At 34.5% G+C, this 22,721-nt stretch overlaps 1 long non-coding RNA gene and 1 pseudogene across 2 annotated transcripts; both read right to left on the bottom strand.

The window, feature by feature from the left end:
• Positions 1-9,805: 9,805 nt before the first annotated feature.
• LOC105036090 (uncharacterized) lies at positions 9,806-21,511 on the bottom strand. 2 transcript variants are annotated; one of them, XR_012135377.1, is made up of 5 exons: positions 21,188-21,511; positions 15,274-15,413; positions 10,754-10,835; positions 10,614-10,679; positions 9,806-10,393 (listed from the first exon to the last, which is right to left on the bottom strand). It is a non-coding gene; the product is annotated as an uncharacterized lncRNA (long non-coding RNA). The 2 variants fall into 2 exon arrangements; XR_012135376.1 differs by having other exon boundaries at positions 9,806-10,366.
• On the bottom strand, positions 16,991-18,537 carry LOC140852528 (uncharacterized; annotated as a pseudogene).
• Positions 21,512-22,721: the final 1,210 nt, after the last annotated feature.

Raw genomic sequence — 22,721 nt, 5'->3', positions numbered from 1 at the left:
GAGATAAAAATTAATCAATTGGGGGGCTGATAATCAATCAAATCAAATAAGATCAAATTAAAGAAAAACTAGATGAAGACTCTAAAAGATTTAGGTTCAACTAGACAATTTTCAAGTCCTTAAGCATTAAACTAAGATGCAATACAAAACAATAATACCAAGCACATAACCCTTTATGAATTAATATCTTATCTTGAAGTCCTTTGAATTAAGTAATATTTGAGAAATTTTAATAATTATATGTCTTATGATAATATCAAAAGTTAATTTGTAAGTTTTACACCCAAATGGTTTCATATGCCATCAAGCTTACTTTGATTTAAGTTTTACAAGTAATACTATGATATGAGAGGTTATGAGAGCATGCTAAATTTGAAAATAATGATTTATGCTTATAACAATCAAGATGATACTTAGAATTAAGATAGTATACTTATCAATGTATTCAAGCAAGCAATAAAAAATTATCACAATATTATGTATGCATATGAAGCATCAAAATCAGTTATTCAAGCAAGATAATTTCAGAAATCAGTGATGGTATAATGCGAGAAAGATTTAACTTTTACCAAATATCATCATCTATTCTTTTAAATCCTAAGCATCCATTTTTAAAAATTTACTCCTTTCATTTGAGGCTGAGCTGATGAATCAATTACATTATGTATCGATTAACTCATTGGTTCAGAAGATGGATTGGACTGCTCCCCCACTTGACCCTTGATGGCATTAGCAGCCTAAGGGCACCCATGCGAGGACCCTCAACCTGCTCCTCCTCATCGTTGCTGCTTGGATGCTTAACATACCTACAAAATTATTTTCTAATTTTTGAATATTCAAGCCATCTTGGGTCCATTAGAGTTTGTGCACATGATTTCTTTTGTAATCCAAATTCATTTAACCAAAGTATGACTAATTTTTTTTGATATTGCATTCAAAAATTTTGTGACTTACTTTATTATATTTAAAATATGTAATAGAATAATTTTTAAGTAAAGTTTGACTAAATATATTCTTGATAAATTTTTATTTTTTTGAAGAATTGAAACCAATTCTAGTTTTATCAAAAACATCTTTCTGATTATTTAAAATCAATTGAAACTTTTATGAACTAATTGTGAACTTTTGAAGCATAAGCCTCAATGTTTCAATTATTGAAAAATATGTCTCAAAAGCCAATCATCAACTTGTTGACGGTTGAGCAACCTTATATTGTAATTGATTTGTTAATAAATAAAATATATTTTTGGTATTTTCATCACAAGTTTTCATCTTCTAATAAATTCCGTTGTTGTGATGAAGTCCTTAGGACTATTTAGATTCGATAAAGAGAGAATTTATCGATTAGTCCTTAAAATTATTCACGATCAAATGATGGGCTGTTAATAAGGACGATAGCTTCTATCGAGCATAGGTCGCTGTAGGCCATATGGGTTGGTTGTCCTCTAAATTAAAGAGTGTGAAGATATTGGTATGGCATACAGATGAGATGTAAGGATACATCATCATTGAACGTAACTAACTCCAGAGCATTCTGCTGTCGAGAATGTCTCTGATGGGACATAGGTACAAGTGTCCCTTAGACCTGAGATCATCTCAGTGACTTGCAAGCAACTCACTGTACTTTGGTACTGAACCAACTAAATTTTTAATTTAGTGATAGAAGGCTTCTGGGTATAGTCAAGTACTTGCGAAGTCAGAGTGTGATCAAGATGGGATTGACCACTCCAAGAGTTGGAGAAGAATGAGTCGCTGTATTTCAATTTAGTAAAACCTTGGCCAGGGTAATCCATCAGATGGATTTGATATTTTGAAATACAATGTGGACAACCTAATCAGAGTTGACAGTTGAACTCTCATGTGTCCTTTGAGTATTTTGGTCAAGGAGATGAATTATATGGAAACTATATCCGCATGGGTTCTAAGGATGTTGTTCTACACATTCGATCTATCTGGCCATCGAATACCATTGCTAGATGGTCACTTTGATTGGTACAAAAATTTATTCCTGTGCTACTGACTTAAGTTCAGACCTATGAGATTATACACATTAGAGTTCATGATCCGATCGGATGGTTGATCAATGATTAAGAATCGTTCTAGGGTTAAATAATCAATACGATTGACATTTAACCTAGTGCAAGTATTGCAGGAGGATCGATTAGTAATTCAATTGCTAATTGGCTTAATTTGATTAAGCCAATGAGTTGAGATTAAGTCTAATTAAATATAATTTAATTAAATTTAGTTTGGACCTGATTGGATCAAGTTCAATTGGTTTATTGGATAAGCCAAGTACAAGAAAAAACTAATCCTAGTTCAATTAGGACTTGGGTCAACCAAATTTCTAATTCAATTAAAAAATTAAATCAGATTTAAATATAATTTAATTTGATTAAATTAAATTTTTAATTAGGTTAAGACCTATTTTAATTAGATTAATTTAGTTTTAATTTGATTTGATTTGAGAAATCAAATTTGAACAAGTCATAGATTGAATCCTAGTAAGACTAGGATTCCACCTTGCGCCACCTTAGCCCCCCACGCTCACTCTCTCTTATTTTGTGCAACAAAATCTTCTCTCCCAGGCCTTCACGCATGCCCAAAGCATTCCACTCTTTCTCTCATACATGGTATGTGGTTGTGGACTAAGTCAAAGTAGGAATTAGTTTGGATTTCAAATTCTATGAGATAGAATTTTAGGAAACCAAAACTCTTTCCTTATGGCACTGATTTTATCCAATTTTTTTTTAAAATTTTTGTGGCTTTTATGGCATATATTTTATGCCCTTTGCTGGTGGTCCATAGCAGAAAAAGAAAGAGGGGGCATCCATGAGTTGGGCACCCCTTGTCTTGTCCTGTTTGGATTTTCCTTGACTAGGTATTTGACCTAGACAAAGATTCTTCATATCTCTTTATTTAAGATGAATTTCTTCTTGAAATTTTCATAGATTATATAGAATTGAGAGACCTTTGGGGTGTGTGAAAATCGAAGAGAAAGAGTGTTAGGGCATAGAGATATAATGGACACAAAACTAGGTGTCTAGGTGAGAGCGAGGAGAAGAAGAAGAGAGTCTTCTTCTAAGGTTGCTAAGTTCATCTCTTCCCTTCCTCCATCTGTAAGTTTTCTAAGAGTGTCTCATATCTAAAACTCCTTCTCTTACTTCTCATCTTTGAAAGAATCCAAATTAAGAAGAAGAAGGCATCTGATCGACCATCGAAGAAGGATCAGCACAGTACTTGCATATTGTGCTGATTTTCTGGATCAGGACTTCTGATTGTGATTCGTGGGCTCGTGTGGACAACTCCTAGTGGCTGGACATGTGTGCGGCTCGCAACATCATCCTCAAGCCCAGATCAGCAAAGTTAGAACGTCTAACTTGTAAGGTAATAGATTTGATATATTATATTTTACATACATTAGATGTAGTACACAAACATGTTGATATGATCGATATGTAGTTCTTGCTCTTCATATTTTAATTTCTGATTTAATGCCATGTAATAATCATGTAATAAGATCTTAGATCTAAGAATTCTCTAATTTTATAAGATAAATTTTGATTTATTTTAGTCTTCCGCTGTCTGATCTTGAAAAAGTTTCAAGATCTAACCCTGAAACCCTAGATCTGGTTCCTTCATCAATCTTATCTTTAAGTTTGATATTTTCTTCTATAAAAGATTTTTCATATTTTAAAAGTCTTTCTTTTTCTTTAACTAATATTTTATTTTCTTTTAAAAGTTTATTTTTTTCAATCAATATTTTGTTCTTTTTTTCACTCAAAAATAAATTAGAGTTTTAGAGTTTTTTATTTTTTAGTCTTAACTTTTTATATTCATCCATTAAATTATTAAAGCCTTTAAATAATTCATCAAGTATAAATTTGAAAGAATTTTCATTATTTACCTCATCATCATTAGCTATTAGGCAAAGATTAGCCATACCTTCTTCCTTTTTTTCATGGGAGCTTAAAATATCATTATCATCCCAAATAGTCATCATTGTATTGCTTTTGCTTTTTTTGGGGTTCTTCTTGAGTAGAGGATAATTCGGCTTGTAATATCTCATTTTGTTGCACTTATAACATATGACATTTCTTCTTTCTTTTTATTCATTGTCTTCCTCCTTCAAACCTTTCTTCATGAGAAACATCTTAAATTTTCTAGCTAGCATCCCAAAGTCATCATCTTTATTTTCACTTTCTTCTTCATCTTCATCTTCTGACTCATTGCTTTTTTTTAATTTTATAGTTAACTTAAAGGCAATGGTTTTCTTCTTCTTTGGCTCTCCTTCTTCCTCCTTTCAAATGATGTTTCAACTCATGAGTTATGAATGAACCAACTCACTCTTCTATGGATAGCTTGGTGAGATATTTTGCTTCTTATATGGCTATCATTTTGGCTTCCCATATCTTTGGCAAACACCTTAAAATCTTGCAAACAAACTCATTGCCAAGACCATTCAAAGCATTAATGATATTAGTAAATCTTGAGAATATATCAGAAGTAGACTCATGTCATTCCATTTTGAATAATTTATATTTGTGAACAAATAAATTAATTTTAAACTTTTTAACATGGCTTGTTCCTTCATAAGTTATTTTTAATCTATCCTAAATCTCTTTTATAGATGTACAAGTTGATATTCTATTAAATTCATGTACATCTAATGCATAATACAAAATATTAATAGGCTTAGCATTTAGTTCAACTATCTTCATATCATATTCATCCCAATCCGCTTCGGATCTGGGGACATCAAATCCATCTACTCTAATTATGAGAGTATGTGGGCTATTAATTATAACTCTCCAAAGTTGATAATTTAGTACTTGAATAAATATTTTTATTCAAGCTTTTCAAAATATGTAGTTGGTGCTATTAAAAAGAGATGGTTTTGAAGTTGATTGTCCTTCAATAAATGAGAAACCAACCGAGGTTGCCATGATCTTTGGCTCTAGACTACTAGATCAATAATAAACACCTACTCTGATATCAATTGTTGTTAAAAAAGATAGCAATCTAAGAGGGGGGGTGAATTGGGCTTTTTTAAAAATTTCAGCTAAATTAAAATCTAATCAATAATGTATTTCAATTTAAGCTAACTTATATGATTATGTAGTGTATGAGATGTATTGTAGTGGAATAAAAATAATATAAGAATCTAAAGCAAGAGTTAAAGGCAAGCACACAAAGTATAATACAAAGAGAACGATGTTAGATGTATGCCCTAGAAGCCAATATGACATATACATTATAGTAATTTTAGCACATATAATTGTACTTAAACTATTAAAATGGATAATTTCTATCCATTCTTGTGTTATATGTCCGAGAATTATCCAAGAAATTAATAATTTAAAGATACATATTCTAAAAAATTTAGAATATGAGATATATATAATTAATTCTTAAATTACTCTCGATCAATGGATCATCATTGAGATGGTGACGGATCCGAGTAGATCGATGCATGGATCACTTTCTTTAAGGTAAATGAGTCTTGAGTCTATGATGTAGAGATACTGAGCGAGAGTGCGGGTGGTTGTTAGAGAACATCAGTACTGAGCATGACCATATGAGAGACCACATGGATGTCTCCTCACTCATTAGTGATCTTTTTGATGCGGTAGTAGTGTGAATGATTTTTTGACTTGCGGTGCCTCGGCTGCTCATAGTGTGGTTGTTATAGTTTAATAATACATAAATATGATTCCTAGCTATATAGATCCTTGTAGTGGACGTTGGTTACAATAAGTTCACTATAGGAGTAGGGTGTACACTCAGATGGGATCTATCGATCTTAGTGGATAAGGAGTAGTCCTATGGGATTTGAGAAGCTAAGTTCTTAAATCTGTCGCTACAGCAAGATGATAGATAGAAAAGAGTTTTCGTGTGTATCACAATTTGGACTTGAGTTAATCAAATTTTTCATATGATAGATGAAGGGGTTTGACGAGTGTCCATAACCTTCATCTTGTCGAAACTCATGATAGAGAAACTGAATCATATGATAACTATACCTAGAGATTCTACTTTCTATTCTGCTGGATTGCCATCATATGCTGCTAGGCATTACTAGTGGATTGTGACAACTCACTAGGATCTTTCTAGATTGATGATCTTTGATGGATGTGAGTTAGAAGTGTTCTAACCGATTGAAAGAAGTTTCAATGATACTATGATGGAGATCATGATATATCTTATTATCAAACAGAATGAAATCTATGGGGTCATAAATAAAAGAGATTTTTGACTGATCAGATGGTTGAGTTATAATTGAGAATCATAATGAAAATTAATTATCAATATGATTGATAATACAAAAGTTGTAATTGTAAGATTTACTAAGCGTTAGTAAATTGTAGGAGGATCAACACTACAGCATAATTGAATATTAGCGATGCAAATTTACTAAATTTACATGCTTATAAGTGTCGCAAAAAATATTTTTGATGCATTATAAAGCATCGAAAATATGTCGTTAAATGAACAATTGAAATTATTTTTCCCGACGTGACTTGAAAGCATCGACAAGTTCAGAAATGTTACCAACATGAGATTCTACATCGGTATATTTATAAATATTGACGCTTTTGTGCATTGTTAAGTAGTAAGAATTTTTCGATGCATAGGCATTTGTTTTCCGTTTCCGATGCTTTAAAGTATCGCTATTTATTGAAGATGAAAAAAAAAACACACAATCCAAAAATAATTTTTATAATAATATATATTCCTGTCCAAAATTTATATAAAAATTCAAACACCAACATAAGACTTTATAACATCACAATCAATACATATTGAGAGAACAAATACCACAAGTTGGGAAGCTTTTCAAGAAGTGAGTAGCGTTCGGTCACTCTTGTTTCTGCTTGCTACTATAACGCTATACTAGATTAATCATTTTGATGATGGAATTAAGAACTAACAAATTTCTGACGGTAAAAGTTACTACAGCATCATCTAAATATCAGAGAGATACAAGGAAATGCCAACACAACAACAATTGATTTAATTGAACATCATTTGTAAGTGGAGAGGGCAAATTGCCATGTCCCCTAAAAATTTAATGCGGACTGCTTGAAGGTGGATTTTGTGGAAGTGAGCTTAGCATCAGTATTTAAGATCCTAGACGTGAAACCAAAGATGCCAACCTTATGCAGCATAATCCAAGCATTTGGTACATCTATGCTTTTAGATCATGAGTTTGAAACCTATTGAGGTGATTGATGATTTTAGGATCATCATATTTAGAGCCTTGTTGGAGTGGTGCAAATTTGTGAAGCGATTTGGTGAGGCAGTGTTTGGGGACTTCTAGGCCATGCTGTCGGGTTAAACGCCGAGTATCTCTTGGCTGAAGTTGTTGTACGTGGGGGCATCGCACATAGGTGAGGCAGTGGAGAAACATGTACAAGTTAAATAATAAAATGATAAAGAAATATCAATGCCCTTCAACTTTGCAATGATATGAAAAGCAAAACAAAATATGTGAAGTTGCAATGCCCGCATGTCAATGTAAGCAAAAACTAGTGCATCAGAGGCAGCAACAAAATTGATGAGCAAGTTGGTAAACAAGGTTAATGAATAGTTTGACAGTAAGTCAGTTAATGATATTTCTAATAATACACCTGCCATTAATATATTTGTGAATATAGCACCCTCTTGCTTAACTGTAAGTAGAGGGAAACCATTGTGTCAATGGGCTGCAAAATGAGGATCTAACAAAACCTGCATCATAGTTTATGAAAATTACATAATGAAACCAATTTGGATTCAAATTCGGTTAATTTTGGATGTTAGCCTTGTTAGTGTCGTCAATTAGGTATGACTACTATTGGGTATAAAATAATCCCAACCGAAGTTCGTAAGAGGCCAACCCACCCAGGGCTCTTCCGGCTCCCGACCTTGTGCGGCGTCTTTCTGAACTCCTTCGGCCGTTTGAGCTTCCACAGTACCATCCAGACTCCTCCAGCAGTCGATCCTCCACAGTGTCCTCCAGATTCCTCCAATGAACGAACTCCTATCGTACCCTCCGAACTTCTCCGATAATAAGCTCCTTCAGTCATCTACTGGACTGCTCAAAATGCTCTCTGGGCTTCATTATCAGCCGATTTTCTACAGTGATCGACTACTCTCTGAATCTCTTCCAGACTTCCTCCTGTCACGATCGACTTCACTCCGAGCTTCTTCCGGACTTCGTCAATGTCCAAGTAGGACTTCACTCCGAGCAGGACTTCTATAGTAACCGGACTCCATCCAAGTTTCTACAATGGTCGACCGCTTTCCGAATTTCATCCGAGCTCCTATAAGAACCGGACTTCGTCCGAAATTCTGCAGCAGGTGGATTTCAGTCGAACTTCTACAACGGACGGGCTCCAACAGCCGGATTCCTACTCCAAACTTCTATTGCAAGCAGATTTTTATTCCGAACTTCTATTGCGAGCAGACTTCATCCGAGCTTCTACAATAAGCGGTCTCCATCCAGGCTTCCACGGCAACCGGTCTCCATCCGAGCTTCTACAGTAAGCGGCCTCCTTCCAGACTCCTACAAGAACCAGATTTCGTCCGAACTTCTATAATAGAATTGAATCCCAGACTCTTCCAGCGGTCGACCTTCCACAGTGTCCTCAAGACTCCTCTAGCGGACGAACTTCCACAACGCCATCCGAACTCCACTATCGATCGACCTTCTGTCGGATTTCTCATGAAATCGGACTTCTCTAGCGGACAGTCTTTAGACGAGCTTCTACATCAGACAAATTTCAGACGGACTTCTCTAGCAATCGGACCCCTGCCGGACTTCTCCAACAGAAAATCTCCGTCCGAGCTTCTACAGTAGATGACTTCCACCTGCAGCATCAACGCCTAAGGCACCCAACAACAGTTGACCCGTCAGCAACTTCCAAAACATCCGAGCTTCTCTTAGATTGCTGAGACAGAGAGCTATTCCGCTCCACCAGACGTCCCAGCCGAGCTTCAGCCATCCAGCCCGAACTCTCCGGCAAGTCGCGACAACGGACACCACTCCACCCTCTGTAACAGATTCCACGCGGCTCCACCACTCTCTGGCACGTCGCGACAATGGACACCACTCCACTCCCCGTAACAAACTCCACGTTGCCCTGAACGGCCCACTACCAGGCAGTTACGGACGTCGCTGTCAAGTGGTTACGCTCTCCCGTCTATAAAAGAGACCCCCCAGATATGTTCTCCTCTAAGCTCTAAACTCTATCTCGAAACTCTGCTAAAATCTCATTCGAGTGCTTGCTGACTTGAGCGTTAGAGGATCTTGCTGGAGCACCCCCAATTCCGGTTTAGACTTTCTTTGCAGGTCCCGACGGCAGCTGTGATCCCCTCGACTCCGACTTCTCCGGCATCGATGAAATTCTGCATCAACAACTACCATTCGTGATTGGACATCTGACAATGAGTGAATTGAAGTCAAATTTTGGAACTGAAATATTATTCATCAAAGTTCAAGTCTTGAGTGCTGAAAATCTGACTAAACCATTCGTGTAATAGAGAGGAACTTAGTTGAAAAGAACTATTTAATTTCTTGCTTGTGATACAACCACAAAAGCAGGAGATGCAACTTTGGGGTATTGCCCTGTACTTGGATTAGGAAATACCAAAAAAAAAAAAGGTGGGGGGGGGGGGGGGGATAGAAGACCTGGTACGGTGAACAAGATTTTTCTTCAAGACATGGATTATCAGCCAGTGAACACAATCCCATGCCACACATGATTGGAGAAAACATGAAAATATTGAAAACATTAAATGAAACATTCAAGAAGCGGCTATTTTGAACCAATTACATCGGTCTACGGTGAATTGATCATTGACCTGGATGTTCCCAGTTCTATAAAATCCAGGCCCAAAATCTGGTTCCATTGCTTAAGCAATTGAGCCTAGATCATGGCTGATTCTAAGTTTTCTGCAGTCCTGCTTATGATCAACAATAACAGTATCATACATACTCTTCTCTGAGATGAAGAAAGACACGGGAGTCCAAGCCCAGTTTGTTGGAATTGTTTGCTGGGTCTTTGAAGTGATTAGCAATGAAATGAACAGAATAGAACAATACAAGGGGATAACAAGCTGGCCTCAAACAGTACCCTCAGACTAGGACATGGATAAAAACCATCATGGTGTAGTATCAATGAAACAGTTCCTATGGAGCGTTAATAAAATCAACAAACGAGAAATGGAAGTTGGGGAGAGTAGATCTTTTTTTCATATTTGAAGCCTGATGACCGCAATAATGAATGCTTTAATCAAAGGAACCAAATCATAATCAATTGCTCTTCTTTGCTCTTCTTAGTGCAGTTGTTCCAGTCTGAACATAATCAATTGCTTTTGAGACCTGAGAATACCCAAATCATTGCATAATCTGTACAAGATAACCTGTCAAACATTTTCAATAGCAGCAAGCAAATAGTTCGAAGGAAAGGAACAGGATGATATGCACTTTATAATAGAGATAAGCTCACTCATATGCATGTGCATGCATGCATGCATGCAAAAGCTCTACCAAAGCAATATTCAATTCATAGATCATAACATTCTGTTGCAGAATTGTCACCACAAATGTTTAGACCACAAAGGCTTACCTGACACTCAGTGTTGTCTAGTATATCTCCCTGTGCCTCAACTAGCATTGCCATATCCATGAAAACCTGGAAAGAATGTAATATTTAAACCAAATAATTGCACGAATAAGCTTAATTATCTTGACATTGACAGAAGCTACCTAATGTAGGTCCAGTAAATTTTTTCTCAATCTCTTTGACAGCATCATGCCTTTCTTGAATTTCTTGCACAGTGCCAATCACCTGCAGAAAATCATTATCAGTTATCAGAACACTGGTTAAATCTACAAGACCGTGTAAAACCTCTCGGAACAGGGGTGAAGACATTGGGTTGTAGATAACCAACATGGTGTAACAGACACATTGTTTGCATATTCTCTATAGCATACACTAGAAAATGGACATACCTGCCCTCGACCCACAGCCTGAATTGCGTTTTGAAAGATTTGCTCACTATTTCCAGTCTCAATCAGATGGTCAATCATCCATACAGGTTTGAGCAATCACTAAGTAGTGCAATAGAGGGGCATAAAAAAGTCTAAGGCTAACCTCTTCTGTTGATCGTGCAATAGAGGGGCATAATAAAAACAGTATAACATCACAAACAATATATAAACCTATCCAAAATTTGTAAGAAAATTCAAACACTAATATAAAGCCATAACAAATACTCCATATTACATAAAAAAAAGGTTATGATTACATTGTCCATAATTTACAATCCATAATCAAAGAGAAGAAATATAACTCAACAAAAATATAAAGACATCGATCTATCAACGATCTGTAGGAGCATGATCGTCATCGACTCTATGACTGCTAGAACTATCGGGAGCCTATAATAATAAAAAAAAAGAGATTAGTTGTTGAGAAATCGTAATGTAAATTAAATAATTAGGTATATGAAAAAACTCATACTCTAGAAGAGTCGACAAACGTCTGTAATGTGGATGTCAAGTTATCAATTTGAGACTTCATAGTGGATATCACAGTATCATAGCTCTTTACAATCATCCCTACCCATGCCTCCACTTGTGCCTCCATCCGCATGTATAGCTGCTCCTCAATTAGTGCCTGTAGCTGCTCCTCAATCCATGCTTGCACTTGCTCATCAATCCATGCCTGCACTTGCTCCTCAACCCATGCCTGCATCCAAGCCTCGAGCATACTAATATCCATATTGCTGGAACTCTCTCCAGCATGCTGAGTGTATTGGCATACTTCAGATAACTGAGTGGGGATGACTTCAACTCCATAACCCCTTACTCGACTATAACGATCCAATCCCAATAGCTCTTTCATCACCTAGGCCTCAACATGACTGGCCTCCGTCGATGCTGAGGACTCACCGACATGCTTTGCAATAAGAGATGCAACTCTCTCTTATATTTAAAAAATATATATATTAATTTTATACTTAAAAATAAAACTATATATCATTGTATGAAATGATTATGAATGCATATAAATATATCTCTCGACTCGTCAGTGACAAAACGACCATCTCGATGAATATGAGTCATCTTGTAGAACTCTACTTGACCAGACTCCCTCCCATGCTCATCCATCTACAGAAAACATAAATTTACAAAATATATAATGCAAAAAAAATGCCATATACCTACACGATATATAATGCTATATGCTTAAGATTTTGAAAGAAACATACAAATTCTTATTTACATCGCGCGTAGCTCTTGGACCCTGATGTATGAAGAATAGATAGAGCTGCATAAGCAGCTCTACCAATAGTAGAAAATGCCTACAAAATAATATAAAATATGATATATCTTGTATATATGACAAATCTATGTTAGTAATTAACATAACGTAAAATATATGATGAGTGTATATAAGTACCTGTCCCCTCTTGGAGAACCAATAATGAACAAGATCCCTCCATTGATGAGGATCTACAATAGGAGGACAAATACGAGCTACATCATTCTCTGCCAATCCCTCTCTCTTATAGTCCCTCTTTAGTGTTGACTTGAATTCTTTCTATTTTTGATTGAGAGACTTCAATATCCATTCATGATTGTCTAGAGGGAGAATAAATTTACTCTAAAATAAAGTAAACAAAGATATTTAATTATTAAATAATATAATTAATTTACTATAAATAAATTAACATATATTATTAAGTCATCTTTTTATCTCTACTATTCATAAAATCTCAAGCTTATATGCAGGAAGCATATCATTCCATTTCGTATAGTTCAAGGGACAAAGCTGTCCCTTTCGCACAATAGTTTTTAAAAAGCTCATCAATAATCTAGCAGCCTTGTTGATAGGTTGTCCCATTTGATTGCATCGAATGACGACCCGCTCACCCTCAGCTAAATGTCAGATATCTCTGACCCATGTGGGTCCACGTCTAATCTGTGCTCTCCCAGATGCATCTACAACAAGCACGTAAAATAAAAAATATATTACAAATCCAACAAAAAATTAATAGCTATCCCTTAATAATCATGAATATATGATATTTCTGTTAAATTATCTTAAATGTGTATCTCATCTATAATAGCATCCTCATCAGTAGGAAGATCATCCAATGGCTCAGACTGTTGTGCAGATAAATAAGGATCAACCTCTGACTGCTGCGCAGTTAATGGATCGACCTTAGACTACTGTGGCTACCTCGACTGTTAAGACTGATCAGAAAATGATCCATCATGAGAAGTCTGCAACTTAATATCATCACATCATCTGCATCGAGGCATGATAACACCTAGCATTCAAATATAGAAATAAAACTTAGTTACCATAATTCATCAAATAATAAATACAATACTAATTGAATTGCTAATAAGAAACAAGATCTACTAAATAAATAGGATAATAAGATATAATATTTTATATAAAATGTACATATCTTAAATATCACTTACCAATTATAGATCAGTCAATATTTTCTCCATCAATATCCATCCTCACCATAAATTAAATGATTAGGTATACAAAAAAATCATATCCTAGAAGAATCGACAAACATCTGTAATGCGGATGTCAAGTTATCAATCTGAGACTTCATGGTGGATATCATAGTGTCATAGCTCTTTACAATCATCCCTACCCATGCCTCCACCTGTGTCTCCATCCGCATCTGTAGCTGCTCCTCAATCCATGCCTACAACTGCTCTTCAATTCATGCCTGCACTTGTTCCTCACCTTGTGCTTGCACTTGCTCATCAATCCGTGACTGCACATGCTCCTCAACTCATGCTTGCACCTGATCCTCAATCCATGCCTCCATCCAAGCCTTGAGCATACTAATATTCATATTGCTGAAACTCTCTCTACCATGTTGAGTATATTGGCATACTTCAGATAATTGAGTGGAGGTGACTCCAACTCCATAACCCCCACTCGACTATAATGATCCGATCCCAACAGCTCTATCATCACTTGGGCCTCGACACAACTGACCTTCGTAGATTGTGAAGACTCACCGATATGCTCTACAATAAGAGATGCAACTGTCTCCTATATTCAAATATATATATATATTAATTTTATACTTAAAAATAAAACTATATATCATTGCACGAAATAATTGTGAATACATACAAATACATCTCTTGACTCGTCAATGACAAAGCGACCATCTCGATGAATATGAGTCATCTTGTAGAACTCTGCTTGACCAGGCTCCCTCCCATGCTCATCCATTTATAGAAAATATAAATTTTAAAATATATAATGTAAGAAAAATACCATATACCTACACCATATATAATGCTATATGCTTAAGATTTTGAAAGAAACATACAAATTCTTGTTTATGTCGCACGTAGCTCTTGGACCCTGATGTATGAGAAACAGACAGAGCTACTCATGCAGCTCTACCAATAGTAGAAAATGCCTACAAAATAATATAAAATGTGATATATCTTGTATATATGATAAATCTACATTAGTAATTAACATAACATAAAATATATGATGAATGTATACAAGTACCTATCCCCTCTCGAAGAACCAATAATGAACAAGATCCCTCCATTGATAAGGATCTACATCAGGAGGACAAATACAAGCTACATCATCCTCCGCCAATCCCTTTCTCTTATAGTCCCTCTTTAGTGTTGACTTGAAGTCTTTTCATTTTGATTGAGAGACTTCAATACCCATTCATGACTATTTGGAGGAGAATAAATTTATTTTAGAACAAAGTAAAAAAAGATATTTGATTATTAAATAATATAATTAATTTACTATAAATAAATTAACATAAATTATTAAGTCATCTTTTTTCTTTACTACTCGTAGAATCTCAAGCTTATATGCAGGAAGCATATCATTCCATTTCACATAGTTCAAGGGACAAAGCTGTCCCTTCCATGCAACAATCCCTGAAAAGCTCATTAACAATCTGATAGCCTTGTTGATAGGCTACCCCATTTGATTGCATTAGATGATGACCCTCTCACCCTCAGCTAAACACTAGATATCTCTGACCCATGTGGATCTACATCTAATCCGTGCTCTCCTAGATGCATCTACAACAAGCACATAAAATAAAAATATATTACAAATCTAACAAAAATTAATAGTTATCCCTTAATAATCATGAATATATGATATTTCTATTGTGTATCTCATCTATAACAGCATCCTTATTAGTAGGAAGATCATCTTGTGGCTCAAACTGCTATGCAGAAAAATAAGGATCAACCTCCAACTGCTGCACAGATGATGGATCGAACTCAGATTGCTGTGGCTGCCTCGACTATTAAGACTGATCAGAAAATGATCCATCATGAGAAGTCTACAACTCAATATCATCACATTGTCTGCATCGAGGCATGATAACACCTAGCATTCAAATAAGAAATAAAACTTAGTTAGCATAATCATCAAGTAATAAATACAATACTAATTGAATTGCCAATAAAAACAAGATCTACTAAATGAACAGGATAATAAGATATAATATTTTATATAAAATGTACATATCTTAAATATCGCTTATCAATTATAGATCAGTCAATATCTTCTCCTTCAATATCCATCCTCACCAAGCTCGTAGCATTTAGATCATCAGTCAAAGAAGATTGTAAGGCATACATTGAGTATAATCTCATCATCCTCTACTTACAACCTCTTTCTCATGTCATACAAATCTTAGATTTCGTTCTCACAACAACAGCCAAATCCTTATCTTTCGAGTCTTGTACAAAAAATATTGACAAGCTTGAGATGAAAAAATGAATGGATCATCCTTTAATAACACACCAGTATGTATCAATCTTGAAAAATTTATAAGTGTAAATCCATTCATATCTTGTTTTAAGCCTCTTGGCGAGTTTAGATCCATCCAATTACATCAAAATAATATTATTTAAATTTTTATAATAATCAACTCAAAAATATCTGTAAGTATACCATAATAAGTTTTTCCATCTGCTTCTACCAGGACTCTACTATTTTGAGTTTTTTTTAAATTTTTACATTCTTTGTATGAAATTTAAATCATTAATGATGATATCATTATATCAATTTATAATATTGTTAGGACTCAGCGATAGCAATTAATTGATCTGAATAGTTACTCTCCATCATCATCGATACCTAAAAATAATGATAAATTATTAGTATATTATTTATTTAACATTAATAAATATATGTCATAATCAATCTTTCCATCAATAGATGACTAACCTATTTAAAAAACCATTCAGAAAATAACTCGATCAATCATCATTACTCAATCCTTGGATTAGGTCGAATGTTATAGTTTGCTCATCTTTGAGCAATCAAAAATTTGCTAAAAAAATTAATTCATTGATTATGAACATTATATATAATAATAATAATAATAATCAATATGAGTATACTAACTGTGATACTGAGATATTATATCAGTATGAAGTAGCACATAATGATGGCTTGTGCAGTAATTTTTTTATCAAGAACCACACTTTTAATCTTCTTCAAAACTCTTTCGATAGTTGAGAATTTATAAATTTATGAGTGATATTATCATAATTTCTTGGAGGTCAATTAAAAATGGTCTCTACACTTTCAAGATATCTTGAATAAAATGTCAAACACTCTTCAGCAATATATTCTTCCATAATTGAGCCTTGCGAAAAGCTCTATTTCGTACATAATCCTTTTAAATATACAAGATACTTCAAAAATTAAAAATTCATTAAAACATCTATATGAGTAAGACATTATTATACTAAAGGTTTTTAAATTATAATTATAAATTTAGCAACATCATCTCTCAATAGGATACATCCATCTATAGTACACTGGTCCACCAAGTTTTATTTCTATAGCTAAATGAACAAGTAGATAAACCATGATAGTGAAAAATTTGAGAGAAAAGATCTTCTCCATATGCAAAGTGTAAGTACAACACTGGACTCTAATTGATCAAGCTCTCATGGATCAAGAACCTTGGAGCATAATGACATGAAAATGATGACAACTAAGCAACAATAGCAACAACTTGTTTTGGCATGGATGACCTTAAAGCCAGTGAAAAAATATCTTGCATCAAAATGGACCATCTGACTTTTAAGATTTGAAAATTTTTGATCTTTGAGATTTACACGTCTTGAAATATTTGATGCAGAGCCATCAAGAATCTTAATATCTTTTAGAAATATCAAGAAAAGATTTTTTCTTGAATAGACATTGTATACAATGCAGGAGGTATATAAATTTACCATTAGCAACTCTTTGGGATGAAGCTTCTGTCTTATACCATCTCTTTTAAATCTAAATGGCCTTTTAAGTTATATTTACTCTTTTCTTCAAGATTTAGCAATATACTAATCAAATTATTATAAATATTTTTCTCTATATGCATCACGTCAAGATTATGTCTAAGAAGATTTACTTTCAATAAGGTAAATTTAAAAGAAAATACTCTTTTTTTCCATAGTTGTTCAACAACTCTATGCGTAGATACCTTCATTATGTCATCATCATTCCAACTTTCTTCTACATCATCATCATCATAGAAGTTGTCAGCATCCTCAAATACTCCTGAATCAATATTGCGAATATTGAATCCTCTGTCAACTCTTCATTTGTTGAGCTTTCAACATCTTCTATTTTCTTTTTTTAGAACACTTAGAAATCTTACCATTCTTATGATTCATGTCATGCATTTGTATAAGAACCTCAGTTCCAGATGTGGCACAGGCGTAGATCATAATTCTAAAGTACCATCAAATATATCTTTTTGAAATCGAAATGGATGGTCGGCTTCCAACCATAGATGATGGCTCATATAGTAGAACTTACCTCCATATTTTAACCATTGTGAATGGATAGAATTTCATAATAGGGACATGCAATACACTCCTTTGTGCTCCATCTAGATAAATTGGCATATGCAGAAAAATCATTGATAGTCCAAATAAGAGCAATCCTTAATTTGAATGTTTGATCACTGCAAGCATCAAATGCATCGATATCCTCCCATAGCTATTTTAATTCCTCTATTAAAGATTGCAAAAAGATATCATTGCCTGGACCCATATTACTTGGAATAACCATTGACAAAATCAGTGAAGACTATTTCATACACATCCATGGTGGCAAATTGTATGGAATCAGAACAACCGGCCAAATACTATAAGTGGAACTCAGTGTCCGAAATAGATTGAAGCCATCAGTAGCTAAACTCAACCTAATGCTGCAAACATCTGAGGCAAAATCAGGATGCCTGTCATCAAATGCTTTCCATGCTAAACTATCAGCTGGATGGCTTAACATTCCATCTTTTGTATGATCTTCATCATGCCATCTCATCGATGAAGCTGTCTTTAATGATACATAGATCCTTTTCAATCTAGAAATTAGAGAAAAATAGTGCAAAACTTTAGCTAATTTTTTTTTCTTCGAATAGCATCCACTTCATTCAATACATCATCCTCATCTTCTTTATGTGATGCCCATCATGAAGATCCATAAACATTGCATGATTCTTGATTAATATTTTCATTCTGATGCAACATACAGTCATTTGGACAACTATGAATCTTCTCATATCCAAGATCCAATTCCTTGACTATTTTTTTTTTGCTTCATAATAAGAAGTTGGCAAAAAATGCCCTTGGAAAATGCATCCTTTAATAATTTGAGCAGCATAGTAAAACTCTTATTAGACCATCCGTTCAAATACTTCAAATGAAATAGATTCATAAAAAAAAAAAATTTTGAAAAATTCTTACAACCTGGATATAGTTCTGGATGACAATCTTTCAATAAATCATGATACTAATATTCTGTCTCATTATTAGATGAATGCTGAGACCTCTCAATATGCATAGAATCGATAAATGTAGACCTCTTGGGCATCACATCTGTTTCTTGTCCTTCACTGAAATCTTTCAAATTTTCAACACTAAATCCTAGAGCATCTCTGAGCAAACCCCTAATATCATCTTCTCTTGTAAGATTTCTTTTTAGATTATTGATTCCAATATCAGATCTATATTTTATATATGAGGATTGATGATATAAAGGTGACAACAAGGATTCTTCATGGCATATCCATTCAGTATATCCTCTTACAAAATCATTCCACACTAAATATTCTTTGACAGTTTGTGGATCGAGAGAAGAATTATTTATATATTTTTGACATGGACAAAAAATCTTTTCATTCATTGATCCTTTGTCAATAGTGAATTTAATGAAATTTTGCACTCCTTCAAAATAATCTTCACTGGATCTTGGTTTGTTTATGCAACTTTTGTCCATTATGTAGAACAATAATTGAATAACAAATTTTCTAAAAATTTATATAAATAAAATATTAGCCAAGTTCTTCCTAAAAAAATTAAAAATAAACATTGAATAGAGATAATTGATTGTTCTTCTATATTACGATAAGAAGAGATAGAAATTATTTTACACAGAAATACTCGTCAAGTCATTAACAAATTCAAGTAAGAGTTATTGAACATATATAGGTGAAACTTAGCTTGATTTGAGTAATTAACTGTTTAAGATGTAAAGTTAAGGTCAAGTGCATATAGATCTTTGGTTTATTATATTGATTGATATCAAAGAGATGCACACAAGTAATAGAAAAAGATCTAGTATCACTTAAACTTCACATGAAAAAATTGCTAACGAATAAGGACACTTGACATTAGAACATACTCTGTATGTGAGGACACAACTCATAGACATTCAACTGCATATGCTTGTCAAATTAGAACCAAGGCTACATATGCTTGTCAAGCATAGACATTCAACTTAACTTGGAAAGTTGCATTTGGAAACTTGCATCAGCTATTATTTTACCTCTATTTTTTGCTGACATAACTCCACGAACAAAATGAAGATGAAATGGCAGTTTAATAATTGAAAGCAGTGGACTATAACTATATTTTTTATTTGGAAAACTCTAATCAAATAAGGCCACCCCAAGCACTCATAGAGTCTTTAGTATCCGTTCTCATAATATCTGTTCTTATAATTTTTTTTAACAATTTCTAAAATTCAGGTCAGAATCACAAATCACATGGAATTCAAATCCCATCTACTTCAACTTGCAATTACTATGGTTATCTAAAGAAATATGCCAGCACAGAAGCATTTTGCATTACAAAATCAAACAGAATATATCATTTCCTTGAAAACAAAATAAAGACATCCCATACAATTTCTCCACTAATAGAAAGTTTAAAGCTTTCAGATTAATGACTGTTATTCAGCAAAACTGAACTTTCCAACCACCGAAAGCTCCTACCAGGTAATTCAAGTATATAGACAATAAAAATCACCTATTTCATAACCAATTTCTGCTGCAATTTATATTCTCTAGCATAGGCGCACACATACAGCCCAATATAGTATCAGAATGAAATTTCTATGGCGATGAGGGAAAAATTCAATACGGGCTCAAGTGTTCTCCAATAGCACTGGAAAAATATAATGTCAATCACATTTTCTGTTGATATAATTTCCAGTATCAACATCCAATCAAGTTGATAACAAATAAGGATAAGAAGACTGAATCTTAAAAAAAAAAATTTAAAAAAGGAGGGCAAATAGTTGAATGTACCAAGAATGCTTCTCATGTTACTAAAAACCCTAACATGCATTACCTTCTACTTCACGGACTTCCGACCACAGTAGAAAAAACTGAGACAGCCTATCTGCTATAGTACCAAAAGCAAATCAACAAGAGCCCAGCAAGCGAAAAACCTAATCAAAGCTTGCTTCTTCTTTTTCTATCAGCATCAACATGTCTCCACCAAAAAAGTACTAAAAAGAGCACCTGAAGCAAGAAAAAGAAGGAAACCATTCGAAGCTCAGTAGGAACTACTCTTATTCACTGCTTGGGAGACATCAATGCCGGCCAAAACCCTTCAATGTCCCTTCCTTCACTTCTTGTGATCTCCCCAACACTTCCTATCCACTGAAACCATACTCGATGGAATCAAAGCTAATTCTCTCTCAACCAACCCAAAAATGCCCTAATCTAACCCAAGCACGGAAGTTGCGGGCATTGGAGGAGGATTGGATATTAGAGAAGGAGGTTAGGGTTTCGATCGGGAAAGCTAGAGGTAATAATGGATGGGACAAAGATAGAGGAGGAGGAGGAGGCATACCTTAGGCCGATCGGCAAGGTCAATGGCGATGGTGATGGCATGGAGGAGAAGAAGAAGGCACAGATGACACGAGAAGTTAGATCGGGGCTTGGGATGGAGGTGTGAGATTGAGAGGGGAGGTGGATTTATATCGACAATAGATGGGAAGGAGGGGAGTCTGCTCTGGATCGATGGCGATGATGCAGAGTTGGCTATCAGGAGAGATTCGATTGAGGTTTCCAGGCGAGGATGAAGGCCAGGGGGACTGAATTTTAACGATGCAGAAGGCTTCCATTGATGCTAATAAATATCACAAATTGCCAATATGAGGATGTGCACCACAAAATGCCGACACGCATTAAAAGCATCGGCGAACACGTCAACTACTTATAAATTACCAATACATCTCCTTTGTTGAAAAATATGTTCTTGGTCGATGATTGTTGAAAAATATGTACAATCTTATATTATAATTAATTTATTAATAAATAAAATATATTTTTAATATTTTTATCATAAATTTTTATTTTCTAATAAACTTCGTTATTGTGATGAAGTCCTTAGAACTATTTAGGTTCGATAAAAAAAAAATTTATCGATTAATCTTTAAAATTGTTCACGACCAAATGATAGGCTGTTAATAAGGATGACAGTTTCTATCGAACATAAGTCGCTGTAGGCCATATGGATTAGTTATCCTCTTAACCAAAGAGTGTGGAGATACTGGTATTGCATACAGATGAGATGTAAGGGTACATCATCATTGAACGTGACTAACTCCAGAATATTCTGCTGTCAAGAATGTCTCTGATGGGATATAGATATAAGTGTCTCTTAGACATGAGATCGCCTCAGTGACTTGCAAGCAACTCAATGTGCTTTGGTACTGGACTAACTGAATTTCTAATTCAGTAACGAAAGGCTTCTGGGCATAGTCAAGTACTTACGAAGTCAGAGTGTGATCGAGATGGAATTGACCACTCCAAGAGTTGGAGAAGAATGAGTCGTTGTATTTCAATTTAACAAAATTTTGATCAGGATAATCCATCAGATAGATTTGATATTTTGAAATACAATGTGGACAACCTGATCAGAGTTGACAATTAAACTCTGAGGTGTCCTATTAGCATTTTGATCAAAGAAATGAATTATATAGAAACTATATCCGTATGGATTCTAAGGATGTTGTTCTACACATTCGATCTATCTGACCATCGGGTACCATTGCTAGATGATCATTTCGATTGGTACAAAAATTTATTTCTGTGCTACTGGCTTAGGTTTGGATCTATGAGGTTACACACATTAGAGTTCACAATCCGATCGGATGGTTGATCAATGATTAAGAATCATTCTAGGATTAAACGATCAATATGATTGACATTTAATCTAGTGCAAGTGTTACAGGAGGATCGATTAGCAATTCGATTGCTAATTGACTTAATTTGATTAATCCAATGAGCTGAGATTAAGTCTAATTAAATATAATTTAATTAGATTTAGTTTGGGCTTGATTGGATCAAGTCCAATTAGTTTATTGGATAAGCCAAGTGCA

The sequence above is a fragment of the Elaeis guineensis genome, chromosome 11, assembly GCF_000442705.2.
Source record: "Elaeis guineensis isolate ETL-2024a chromosome 11, EG11, whole genome shotgun sequence".
NCBI lineage: Eukaryota > Viridiplantae > Streptophyta > Magnoliopsida > Arecales > Arecaceae > Elaeis > Elaeis guineensis.
The sequence above is the reverse complement of the archived record's forward strand: the minus strand, read 5'-3'. Positions and strand labels throughout refer to the sequence as shown.